Here is a 12,809-nt window from a genome sequence, read left to right as displayed (position 1 = left end):
ATTTAAGGACCAAGTGTCCTTCAAAGTGTTATAACTCACTTCGAATTACCCAAAGTGTGCAGGAAGGGAGATCAAAATGAAATGCATGAGTCAATCTTCAGACAACTCTAACTTTAGCACTTTCAATTTTAAAGCAAGATGAGACATTTTCATAATGTACTCCCTTATGTTCCCTTTAACTTTATACCTCATGAAGACAAGTTTGCTCAAAAGGCTACTTGCCTCCGCCTTTTCATTCTTAGCAAAGAATTTTTCAACATCTTTCAGGAACTGTTGGCATCTTTATCCTCAGTAATTGAACCCTGAAACGCCTTAGGAATTGAGCGTTTCATGATCATAATGCTCATTCGATTGGATCTCTCCCACTTCTCTATTTTAACCTCATTGAGATTTTCTGGAGTGGAAGTGGGTTTCTCCTCTCGAAGAGCTATATCCATATCCAAACAACCGAGGACAATCTCTATGGTATCCTTACAAACTTTAAAGTTTTAATCATTCAGCATAGTAATACTGCTAATTTGTGCAGAAACATTGGTAGCTGAAGTCATAGTTTCTGAATTAGAACAAAAAGAACATGCAGTAACTGTTAGTTAAATAATGGAAAAAATCCATATTGAGATATCTAGAACAACGTTAATTTTCAATCTTTAGATAGAAAAATTAACTATAAATGATACTTTCATTGCAGTAATTAAATATTGTCAAAATTCATGTTACACATTAATCCTTTCTTTGGACCGACTTAATGCGCACATGGAAACTTTAACTTCGCAACCTATTTATTATCGCATATATTTTCTATTAATTGGCCAAACAATAACCTTCCTTTGGGCCGATTATTGACCGCATAATTAAAAGAAAATAAACAGAAGTGTGCAATGCTTATTATTTGGCCAAACAATAAACATCTAATTGGACCGATTATTATCCGCATAAATAATAAGTATTACTTTATTCTTAATTAGTTATCCAAACATGTATTTACTATCAATATGTGTATATAATTCGGCCAAATATAGACCTTCCTTTAGGTTGACCAATATTCGCATGAATTATATATCGCCATATTCCTTATGTTATGAATAAATCAATTTTAATAAAAGATGCTACTTTGATAGCATAATGTTCAATTAATTTATTTCAAAACTAAATCTTTATAAAATAGATGGGTATAATAATCCAAATTGTTACTAGTTTTCTTATGTAATAATTAATTTTTTTTATTATTGATATATACATCTAATTTGGCCAAATATAAATCTCCTTCTGAATTAATTAATATTTGTATAAGTGACATATATATATTAATATTTATATCCTAAAAGGATAATCAATTAATTTTATATCAAATTAATGGTATACACATAATAAAAAAATGAGATAATTATAATTTAATAATATTCTATAAATATTTTAAAATAAATCATCAATATTTATTTATCAAAATAATTTTATGGGCATTGTCTAAAAAAGAAAAGAAATAACCAAACACACTAACACAGGAGGTATCCATCACAAATACACAATAATGTATATAGCCAAAAAATAACAAGATGATGTCTCCGAATTTACATACATAATAGTACGAGTATATATATAGAGAGAACTAACCCATGATAGCATATATACATATATATAATGCATGCACATAGTAAATTATATATATGCAGTAGCAATAAACCAAACCACGTAAGGATGTTTAAAAAATTATATGTATATAATTTTACAGCACAAAAAATTCCAAACGTATACGATGTACGCATATACATATATTAATTCAAAAAAATAATAAATTGAATTTTTTGATGGTTAAATTATAGATGACTCTGATATTACTTGTTGGAATAAATAATTTTATTAATTCAGATCATCCATATTGAATCATCAAAAATATATCATAATATGAAAGGTATTTTTATTTGTAGAAATTAGAAATTAGACGAAAGATTGTCTCAATCTTGTAGTTCTTTTGATCTTCTTTAACTAAAGTATTCTGTATTCTTAGGCGGCTGAATTGTGACTCTTTTGATGGAGAAAGAGCAACAAAGACGACTGAAGGCACTATTTATATTCGAACAAGACACCTGATGTGCGGAAAACGATCCGACACAAAACTCACTGGCAAGTATACCAGGTCGCATCAAGTAATAAAACTCACAGGAGTGAGGTCGATCCCACAGGGATTGAAGGATTGAGCAATTTTAGTTTAGTGGTTGATTTAGTCAAGCAAACAGAAGTTGATTTGAGTGATTTGTATCCGGCTGAAGCTAAATTGCATGAAATTTAAAAGGGAGAGGGAAAATTGCAGTAAATTAAAGAGAACAGGAAGTAAAGAAGCTAAATCTTAAAGTGCAAGTAATATAAATTGCAGAAACTTAGATTGCAAAGACATGTAAATGACTGAAACTTAAAGTGCAAGAAATGTAAATTACTTGAATTATAAAAGGAATTGGGAATTGGGATTGCAGAAACTAAATGAGAGAAAAGTAAATTGCAACAAGCAGGAAAGTAAAAGATGAATTTAATTGCAGCAGGTTTCAAACAGAAAATGTAAATTGGCTTGAAGAAGCATTCAACAGAAGAATTGAAAGTGGTAACCGGCAGATCTCCGGACCCAAGAGACTAGATAACTAAGTCTAGATCTCAATGCCTTCCTAGATCCAAATTCAGAGAGCAATTGCAGAATTTAAGAAGAGAGCAATGTAGAAAAGTAAATTCAAAGTTCAATTTCCAAAAGTTGCAGTAAATCAAAACAGAGGGAGATCTCAAGGTGAGATTGAAACAGAATTCCTTCAATTCTCAACACCCAAGACTCAAGACAAGTGTAAATGAAATTGAAAACAAGAAAACTAAGAGGAAGAGAATTCAATTCTCCTTTCTCAAGACTCAGAATCTCAAAACAACTCAAAACCAAAAGCTTTCCAAAACTACCCAGCAAAACTCAAAGAAAAAAACTCCAAAAGGAAAGCTCCCCGAAAACTTAAATTCTAAGCTATTTATACACTTTCTTCAAATGATCTTCAAGTCTTGAATTTTGGGCCTTGGCCTTGATGGAATTGGGTTGATAGTAGCCTCCGTTGATTGCTCTTGGTGTTAGGAAGAGATCCACTTGTGAACCGGGCCATGAACCATTTAAGCTTGAGTCAAAGCTTGAGGCAAGCTTTGGCTCAAGCTTTTTTTAGCAGATTGCCTTTCTTTGCTGCCATCCACGTTTGGCTCAATGTTTGAGGTCAAACGTGAGCTCAAACATGGCTCCTTCATTGCATCTCTCTTGGCCAACGTTTGGCCCAACGTTTGAGGCAAACGTTGGCTTATCCAAGGCTTCAAACAAAGTGCTCCTCCTTGCTAAAATGGCGCCAACGTTTGAGCTAAAGCTTGAGGCAAGCTTTAGCTCAAGCTTTTTGTCCTCCCTGGGTGAAATGTTGCAAGCTCTTCCTCACGTTTGAGCTAAAGCTTGAGGCAAGCTTTAGCTCAAGCTTTTTGTCCTCTCTTGCTCTTTGCCATTCCTTCTTTCTTCATCTTTCTTCAAAGCTCTTTTCACCTATCATCAATCAACCAAAAACATCAAAGCTATGCTATAATCATGAGAGTTTTTCTTCTTCTTGAAATTTAAGCAATTATGGCATAAAAACTCATGAAAATGCATCAATCCATCCATGGTTGATTGAATTAAAGGAAACATGAAATTCTACCCAAATGGCTTGCTTATGGCTCAAGAAAGTGCATAAAATCTATTGAAAACAAAGGAAAAGACTAGTGAAACTAGGCTAAGATGACTTGTCATCACAATACCAAACTTAAAACTTGCTTGTCCCCAAGCAAGAAAAGAATTTATTGAGAAGAAAGAATGAAAATGGAAGAGGATGTTCATGCAAGCAGAGTATTATTGGTAGCTCATGGGGTTGTATGCATATATGCAGCTACTCACTTCTTATTTGACATTTAGGCCTAGTAAGTCTCCTCCAAGTATCAAGCAACACACTGCTATGACCTCTCATTATTCCTTTGTCCTTGGTTACTATTTTTTTCTATAAGCTTTAATTCAGTGTCATGTGTAACAAGCTCCTTTCTTTATTTATGCTTGACACATTATTCACTATAGACACTTGGCTTACATTCCTTCTTAGAACATTGATGCCCAGCACCTCTTTGGGTTACTAAATGCCTTGTAGTTAGGTTGCTCTTGATAGTGGACTTTCAGTTGATAATCCCGGGTTAGTTAACCCAAGTTACCAAGTGTTGATGCACTCCAAAGAACTTAATAATCCAAGCAGATCCTAGTACAAAGACACCACAGGCATATATTCCAAGGTTCAAGCTATTGGTGTCTAGCTTTATTTCTCTTTTTTTTCTTTTTGTTTTGCTGTCACCTTTGTCTTTTTCTTTTCTCTTTTTGTTTTTCTTTTTAACCAAGGACTTTTATTTGATTGAGATTCATAGACAGTGAGTTATTTTCTACTTAGAAGGATAACAGTCTAGTCCTTTTATTCACTAAAAGTGAGCTACCACACAATCATACATACATGCCACCACTTACTGTTATTTGACTTCTAGCTAGCAATGAACTATCTTACTTCATGTTCCAAACATTTCTTTTATTGAATTAAAAAGATACAGGGGACAGAGCATGCATTTAGTTAAGTGAGAGTAAACATACAAGCACACACTTAGGCTAGCTTACTTGTTGCAAAGAGTGATTCTACTTGTACTAAATGAATACTTTAGCAAGACATGAGTCAAAGCGTCTCTTAACAGCAAGAGTTAAGTATAGATACAACCTATTGGTTTGCAGTCCTCTTGTTCTTTCTTCTATTGTGCTCCTTTTGAGTTATGAGTTCCCTGCATAATTCTCAAAGGTTGCTTGCTTCTCAAGCCCTTAGGTGACTGGTTAATATGCACGAATCGAATGTGGCTTTTGGGTTTAATTTGATGTGGGAACACCAAACTTAATTCCTTGCCACTTCCTCTGATGCAACGGGTTAACTGTTTGTAAAATCTTGTGTCCTTGCTAAAGGTTATGGAGTTAAATCTAGAAAGTGGTTAAGTAGTTGAATAATCTGTTTGATTGCTTGGAGCTAGTATTGTGCAGGAACTGAGAATGAGGTTTTGGTGGAACACCAAACTTAGAATCCTTCATTCTCTCTTGAATTGTTTTGGTGTGCAACACCAAACTTAGCTCCTTGTAATGCATACCAGTTATTCAACATTTTTATTGAAAAAGCTATGAAAAGAAAACTACCTCAGGTTGGGTTGCCTCCCAACAAGCGCTTCTTTATTGTCACTAGCTTGACATCTTTCATTTTTGCTTCAAGAGGGCTGTAGGCTCTGAACCTCTTTTTCCTTGTCCCATTGTCCTCCTAAGTACAGCTTTGCTCTGTGACCATTTGCTGTGAATTGACTCTTTGTTGCTTCATCTAGCAATTCAATACTCCCATAAGGAAAAACCTTAGTTACCAAATATGGACCAGTCCACTTAGATTTAAGCTTGCCAGGGAATATCTTGAGTCGTGAATTGTACAAGAGTACTTGCTGCCCAGGTTTGAATTCTTTCTTCAAGATCTTCCTGTCATGCCACCTCTTGGCTTTTTCTTTATATATCTTGGCATTTTTATAGGTTTCTAGCCTAAATTCATCCAGCTCATTTAGCTGCAACAACCTTTTCTCCCCTGCTGCTTCAGAATCAAGGTTGAGGAGTTTAGTGGCCGAAAAAGCTTTGTGTTCAAGCTCTACAGGGAGGTGACAAGATTTTCCATATAATAGCTGAAATGGAGACTTTCCAATGGGAGTTTTGAAAGCTGTCCTATATGCCCAGAGTGCATCTTCTAACTTCCTGGCCCAATCTTTCCTTGTGCTTCCCACTGTTTTTTCCAAAATTCTCTTCAACTCTCTATTTGCTAGTTCAGCCTGGCCATTAGTCTGAGGATGGTATGGTGTGGCTACTTTATGGATTACTCCATATTTGTGGAGGAGCTTCTCCATTTGTTTGTTGCAGAAATGGCCACCACCATCGCTGACAAGACCCTTGGGTACTCCATATCTGGTGAAAATATGCTTTTTAAGGAATTGGAGGACAATCTGTGCATCACAAGTGGTTGTGGCTATGGCTTCCACCCACTTTGAGACATACTCCACTGCCACCAAGATGTATCTGAAAGAGTAAGAAGGGGGAAAAGGTCCCATGAAATCAATACCCCATAGGTCAATAGCTCAACTTCCAAGATGAAATTTTGAGGCATCTCATTCCTTTTTGTCAATCCTCCAGCTCTTTGGCATTCATTGCATTGATGAACAAACTCTCTGGCATCCTTGAAGATAGTTGGCCAATAGAAACCGCTTTGTAGTATTTTTGCAGCTGTTCTCTCTAGTCCAAAGTGTCTGCCATATGCTGAACCATGACAATGCCACAATATGTCCTTCATTTCATTTTCATGGACACACCTCCTAATCATTCCGTCAGAGCACCTCTTGAATAAGAAGGGTTCATCCCACAAGAACTTCCTTGCTTCATTGAGTAACTTTTTCACTTGTTGCTTAGAGAATTCTTGAGGTATCTTCCTTCCTACTTTGTAATTTGCTATGTCAGCAAACCAAGGTGCTTGTTGAATTTGGAACAGATGCTCATCAGGGAAATTCTCATTTACTTGTTGTGGTCTATCTTGATAGGCTTCTTGTGGTACTCTTGATAAATGATCTGCCACTTGATTTTCACTTTCCTTCCTATCTCTTACTTCAATATCAAACTCTTGTAGCAGCAGCACCCACCTAATAAGCCTTGGCTTTAAATCCTGTTTAGACATTAAATACTTGAGAGCGGCATGGTCAGTGTACACTATTACTTTTGAGCCAATCAAGTATTGCCTAAACTTATCAAATGCATAAACAATTGCCAAAAGTTCTTTCTCAGTGGTGGTATAATTTTTCTGTGTTTCATTTAACACTTTGCTGGCATAATATATGACATGGTGCAATTTATCTTTCTTTTGTCCCAGCATAGCACCAATAGCAAGGTCACTTGCATCACACATAAGTTCAAAAGGTAAGTTCCAATCAAGAGGTGTGATGATTGGTGCTGTGATGAGTTTTCTCTTTAAGGTTTCAAAGGCATGCTTACAGTTGCCATCAAAGATGAAAGGGTTGTCAATCACTAGCAAATTGCTCAATGGCTTTGCTATTTTTGAGAAATCTTTGATGAACCTTCTGTAGAAACCAGCATGCCCAAGAAAACTCCTTACTGCTTTCACATTAACGGGTATAGGAAGTTTTTCAATAATTTCTATTTTTGCTTTATCAACTTCTATACCTTTGCATGACACTTTATGCCCAAGAACTATCCCTTCAGGAACCATGAAATGGCATTTTTCCCAGTTCAAGACCAAGTTAGTTTCTTGGCATCTTTTCAAAACAAGAGTTAAATGATGCAAACAAGTATTAAATGAATTGCCAAAGACAAAAAAATCATCCATGAAGACTTCTAAAATTTTTTCAACCATATCAGAGAAAATGGAAAGCATATACCTCTGAAACGTGGCTGGGGCGTTACATAGCCCAAAAGGCATCCTCCTGTATACAAAAACTCCAAATGGACATGTGAAGGCAGTCTTCTCTTGGTCCTTGGGATCCACCACAATTTGATTGTACCCGGAATACCCATCCAAGAAGCAATAATAGGCATGGCCGGCCAATCTTTCCAGTATCTGATCAATGAATGGGAGAGGAAAATGATCTTTCCTCGTGGCATCATTCAATCTTCTATAGTCTATGCACATCCTCCACCCAGTCACTGTTCTGGTAGGGATCAACTTATTCTTCTCATTGGTGATGACCGTCATCCCTCCTTTTTTTGGTACAACTTGAACTGGGCTCACCCATGAGCTGTCAGAGATTGGAAAAATTATTCCAGCATTCCATAACTTCATGACTTCTTTTTGAACCACCTCCTTCATGGCTGGGTTGAGTCTTCTTTGGGGTTGAACCACATGCTTTGATTTTTCTTCCAGCAAAATTTTATGCATACAAATGGCTGGGCTAATGCCTTTGATATCCTCAATTGTCCAACCCAAGGCTGTTTTGTGGGCTTTCGACACCTCAATCAGCCTTATCTCTTCTTCCATATCTAAGGAGGAATTAATGATTACTGGTAGGGTCTCTTCTTTTCCCAAGAATACATATTTGAGGTGAGGAGGAAGAGGCTTCAACTCCTGTTTTGGCTTCTCTTTCTCCTTGTCTTCACTGGAAATTTCTACCACTTCTTCTTCCTGTTGCTCATGACAATTGGCTTCTAACATTTCCTCCACCAGACTTTCTATCATATCCACCTTCATGTAGTTTTCTTGTTCAAGGAGGTGTTGCATTGATTTGAAGACATTGATGACCATTTGTTCATTATGCACCCTGAAAATCATTTCTCCCTTCTCTACATCAATAATGGCTCTGGCTGTGGCTAGGAATGGTCTTCCCAAGATGATTGAATTGTTTCCTTCTTCCTCTATATCCAGAATTACAAAGTCTGCAGGGAAGATAAACTCCCCAACCTTTACTAACAAGTTTTCCACAATGCCATTGGGTGTCTTGATTGATCTGTCAGCCATCACCAAAGACATCCTAGTAGGTTTGAGTTCTTCTATATCAAGCTTTCTCATCATTGATAACGGCATTAGATTAATGCTAGCACCAAGGTCACAGAGAGCTTTGTCTAAGGTCATTTTGCCTTTGGTGCATGAAACTACAAAGCTCCCTGGATCTTTGAGCTTTGGTGGGATACCTCCTTGAATCACAGCACTACATTCTTCAGTGAGCATTACAGTCTCCTTTTCTTGCCAACTCCTCTTCTTGTTGATAAGCTCTTTCAAGAATTTTGCATACAGGGGCATCTGTTTCAATGCTTCAGCCAGTGGAATGTTTATCTCTAATTTCTTGAAAATTTCAAGAAATTTAGGAAAGTGTTGGTCCTTAGTCTCCTTGTTGAACCTTTGAGGGTAGGGCAATGGGGGTGTGAAGTTTACTCCCTGCCTTTGTTCCTTTGTTGACTCTTCCATTGCTTCCTTCTCTTTCCTTGATTTTTGTGGCTGATCTTCCTTTTCTTGGGGCTGATTCTGAGGTTGCTTGCTTGCTGTTGCATCTTCATCATTGGTTTTCTCTCCTTCATCTTGTTTCTCGTCACTTTCCTTTGCTTTTTGGTAGCTTCTTCATTTTTCACCAGGATTTTTTCACTCCTTAGCTGTATCGCCTTGCATTCTTCCTTGGGATTTGGAATTGTGTCACTTGGCAGGGAACTTGATGGTTTCTCTATTGCAAGGTGTTTACAGAGCTGGCCAATTTGTCTTTCCATGTTCTTTATGGAGGCTTCTTGATTCTTGGCCGTCATTTCTTGGTGTTTCCATATTTTGTCTATCAAGGTTTCCAGGTTGGTGATTCTTTGAGATTCTGGTGATGCTTGTGGTTGGTTGTGAGATGTGGGTGGTGGATGATGAAAATTTTGGTTGATGGGCTGGTTATGGGTTTGATAATGGTTAGAGTTAGGGTAAGTGTTTTGTGGTTTTCTGAATGAATTTTGGTTGTTGTTTTGCTGGTTGTTCCTTGGGTTATTTTGGGTTGTGTTTCTTTGCCATGGCTGTTGCCTTTAGTTATGGTTGTCTCCCCATCTAAGGTTGGGGTGTTTTTTCCAGGAAGGATTGTAGGTATCACCATAAACTTCATTCTGTCCAGAGTTTTAGTTATGCATGTATTGCACTTGCTCCTGTTGTTGTTCTTCTTGATTTTCTTCATTTTGAACCCATATGGTTGATGGTTGGCTTATGTTCACAGCTGCCACTTGAAGGCTGTCAATTCTCTTGGCCATCTGCTCAAACTGTTGTTGAATTTGCTGTTGCATCATCTTGTTTTGAGCCAAAATGGAGTCCACTCCTTCCAATTCTAGTACCCCCTTTCTCTGTGATGGTTGACGGGTTCTTTGATGAGCAAAGACGTATTGGTTGTTAGCCACCATGTCCACAAGATTCTAAGCTTCTTCAGCGGTTTTCATCAGTTGCAATGAACCTCCAGCAGAGTGATCTAATGCCTCTTGAGATTTCAGTGTTAAGCCTTCATAGAAATTCTGCAACACGTCCCATTCATTGAACATTTCTGGGGGACACTTTCTGATTAGAGCTTTGTACCTCTCCCATGCTTCATATAAGGATTCAGCATCTAATTGAGTGAATGTCTGCACCTCGGTTTTCAGCCTGATGATCCTTTGGGGTGGATAGAATTTGGCTAGAAATTTATTCACCAAATCATCCCAACTAGTAATACTTCCTTGGGAAAAAGTCTCAAGCCATTGTGCAGCCTTGTCCCGTAGTGAGAATGGGAACAGTAGAAGTTTGTAAGTTTTAGGATTCACACCATTGGATTTAACAGTGTCGCAAATCCTCAAAAAGGTAGATAGGTGCTGGTTTGGATTCTCTAGTGGACTTCCTCCATATGAACAATTGTTCTGGACAAGTGTAATGAGTTGTGGCTTCAACTCAAAGTTGTTCGCATTGACATTGGGAGTGAGAATGCGGCTCCCACAGTGTCTTGGATTTGCAAAAGTGTAAGAGGCTAGGACTCTTCTTTGAGGGGGGTTATTGTTAGCTACTCCCCCTGTTGCATTCAAGTTTGAGTGATTCCCTTCCATTTCGTGATACTCTTCTTCCTCAGAGACTTCTTCTTCTCCAACAACACCTTTTTCTCTAGCTTCTCTTCTCAACCTCCTGAGAGTTCGTTGGTCTTGCTCAGAGAAGTGAAGAATCTCTCCTCTTACCTGTGTCATACACACAATCCACAAAGAACAAACATCAGCACTCTTGAAATTTGAGTGCAGTTAATTGAGACAAAATCTCAAACAGTTAGTGGGTTAATCAAAATTAAAGAAAAAAATGCTTGATCTAAACTACCACCTCACTTAATCATTGTCAATCTAATCAATCCCCGGCAACGGCGCCAAAAACTTGATGTGCGGAAAACGATCCGACACAAAACTCACCGGCAAGTATACCAGGTCGCATCAAGTAATAAAACTCACAGGAGTGAGGTCGATCCCACAGGGATTGAAGGATTGAGCAATTTTAGTTTAGTGGTTGATTTAGTCAAGCAAACAGAAGTTGATTTGAGTGATTTGTATCCGGCTGAAGCTAAATTGCATGAAATTTAAAAGGGAGAGGGAAAATTGCAGTAAATTAAAGAGAACAGGAAGTAAAGAAGCTAAATCTTAAAGTGCAAGTAATATAAATTGCAGAAACTTAGATTGCAAAGACATGTAAATGACTGAAACTTAAAGTGCAAGAAATGTAAATTACTTGAATTAGAAAAGGAATTGGGAATTGGGATTGCAGAAACTAAATGAGAGAAAAGTAAATTGCAACAAGCAGGAAAGTAAAAGATGAATTTAATTGCAGCAGGTTTCAAACAGAAAATGTAAATTGGCTTGAAGAAGCATTCAACAGAAGAATTGAAAGTGGAAACCGGCAGATCTCCGGACCCAAGAGACTAGATAACTAAGTCTAGATCTCAATGCCTTCCTAGATCCAAATTCAGAGAGCAATTGCAGAATTTAAGAAGAGAGCAATGTAGAAAAGTAAATTCAAAGTTCAATTTCCAAAAGTTGCAGTAAATCAAAACAGAGGGAGATCTCAAGGTGAGATTGAAACAGAATTCCTTCAATTCTCAACACCCAAGACTCAAGACAAGTGTAAATGAAATTGAAAACAAGAAAACTAAGAGGAAGAGAATTCAATTCTCCTTTCTCAAGACTCAGAATCTCAAAACAACTCAAAACCAAAAGCTTTCCAAAACTACCCAGCAAAACTCAAAGAAAAACTCCAAAAGGAAAGCTCCCCGAAAACTTAAATTCTAAGCTATTTATACACTTTCTTCAAATGATCTTCAAGTCTTGAATTTTGGGCCTTGGCCTTGATGGAATTGGGTTGATAGTAGCCTCCGTTGATTGCTCTTGGTGTTAGGAAGAGATCCACTTGTGAACCGGGCCATGAACCATTTAAGCTTGAGTCAAAGCTTGAGGCAAGCTTTGGCTCAAGCTTTTTTTAGCAGATTGCCTTTCTTTGCTGCCATCCACGTTTGGCTCAACGTTTGAGGTCAAACGTGAGCTCAAACATGGCTCCTTCATTGCATCTCTCTTGGCCAACGTTTGGCCCAACGTTTGAGGCAAACGTTGGCGCAAACGTTGGCTTATCCAAGGCTTCAAACAAAGTGCTCCTCCTTGCTAAAATGGCGCCAACGTTTGAGCTAAAGCTTGAGGCAAGCTTTAGCTCAAGCTTTTTGTCCTCCCTGGGTGAAATGTTGCAAGCTCTTCCTCACGTTTGAGCTAAAGCTTGAGGCAAGCTTTAGCTCAAACTTTTTGTCCTCTCTTGCTCTTTGCCATTCCTTCTTTCTTCATCTTTCTTCAAAGCTCTTTTCACCTATCATCAATCAACCAAAAACATCAAAGCTATGCTATAATCATGAGAGTTTTTCTTCTTCTTGAAATTTAAGCAATTATGGCATAAAAACTCATGAAAATGCATCAATCCATCCTTGGTTGATTGAATCAAAGAAAACATGAAATTCTACCCAAATGGCTTGCTTATGGCTCAAGAAAGTGCATAAAATCTATTGAAAACAAAGGAAAAGACTAGTGAAACTAGGCTAAGATGACTTGTCATCAACACCCATTAAACACTAAAACTCAAATAAAATAGTATTTAAAGTCCAAAAGATAATATATCTAAAATCCAAAAGATAATATATCTAAAATCCAAAAGATAATTATCTAAAGAACAAAAGATAATATCCAA

The sequence above is a fragment of the Arachis hypogaea genome, chromosome 7 (assembly GCF_003086295.3).
Source record: "Arachis hypogaea cultivar Tifrunner chromosome 7, arahy.Tifrunner.gnm2.J5K5, whole genome shotgun sequence".
Classification (NCBI taxonomy): domain Eukaryota; kingdom Viridiplantae; phylum Streptophyta; class Magnoliopsida; order Fabales; family Fabaceae; genus Arachis; species Arachis hypogaea.
Note: the sequence above shows the minus strand (reverse complement) of the source record.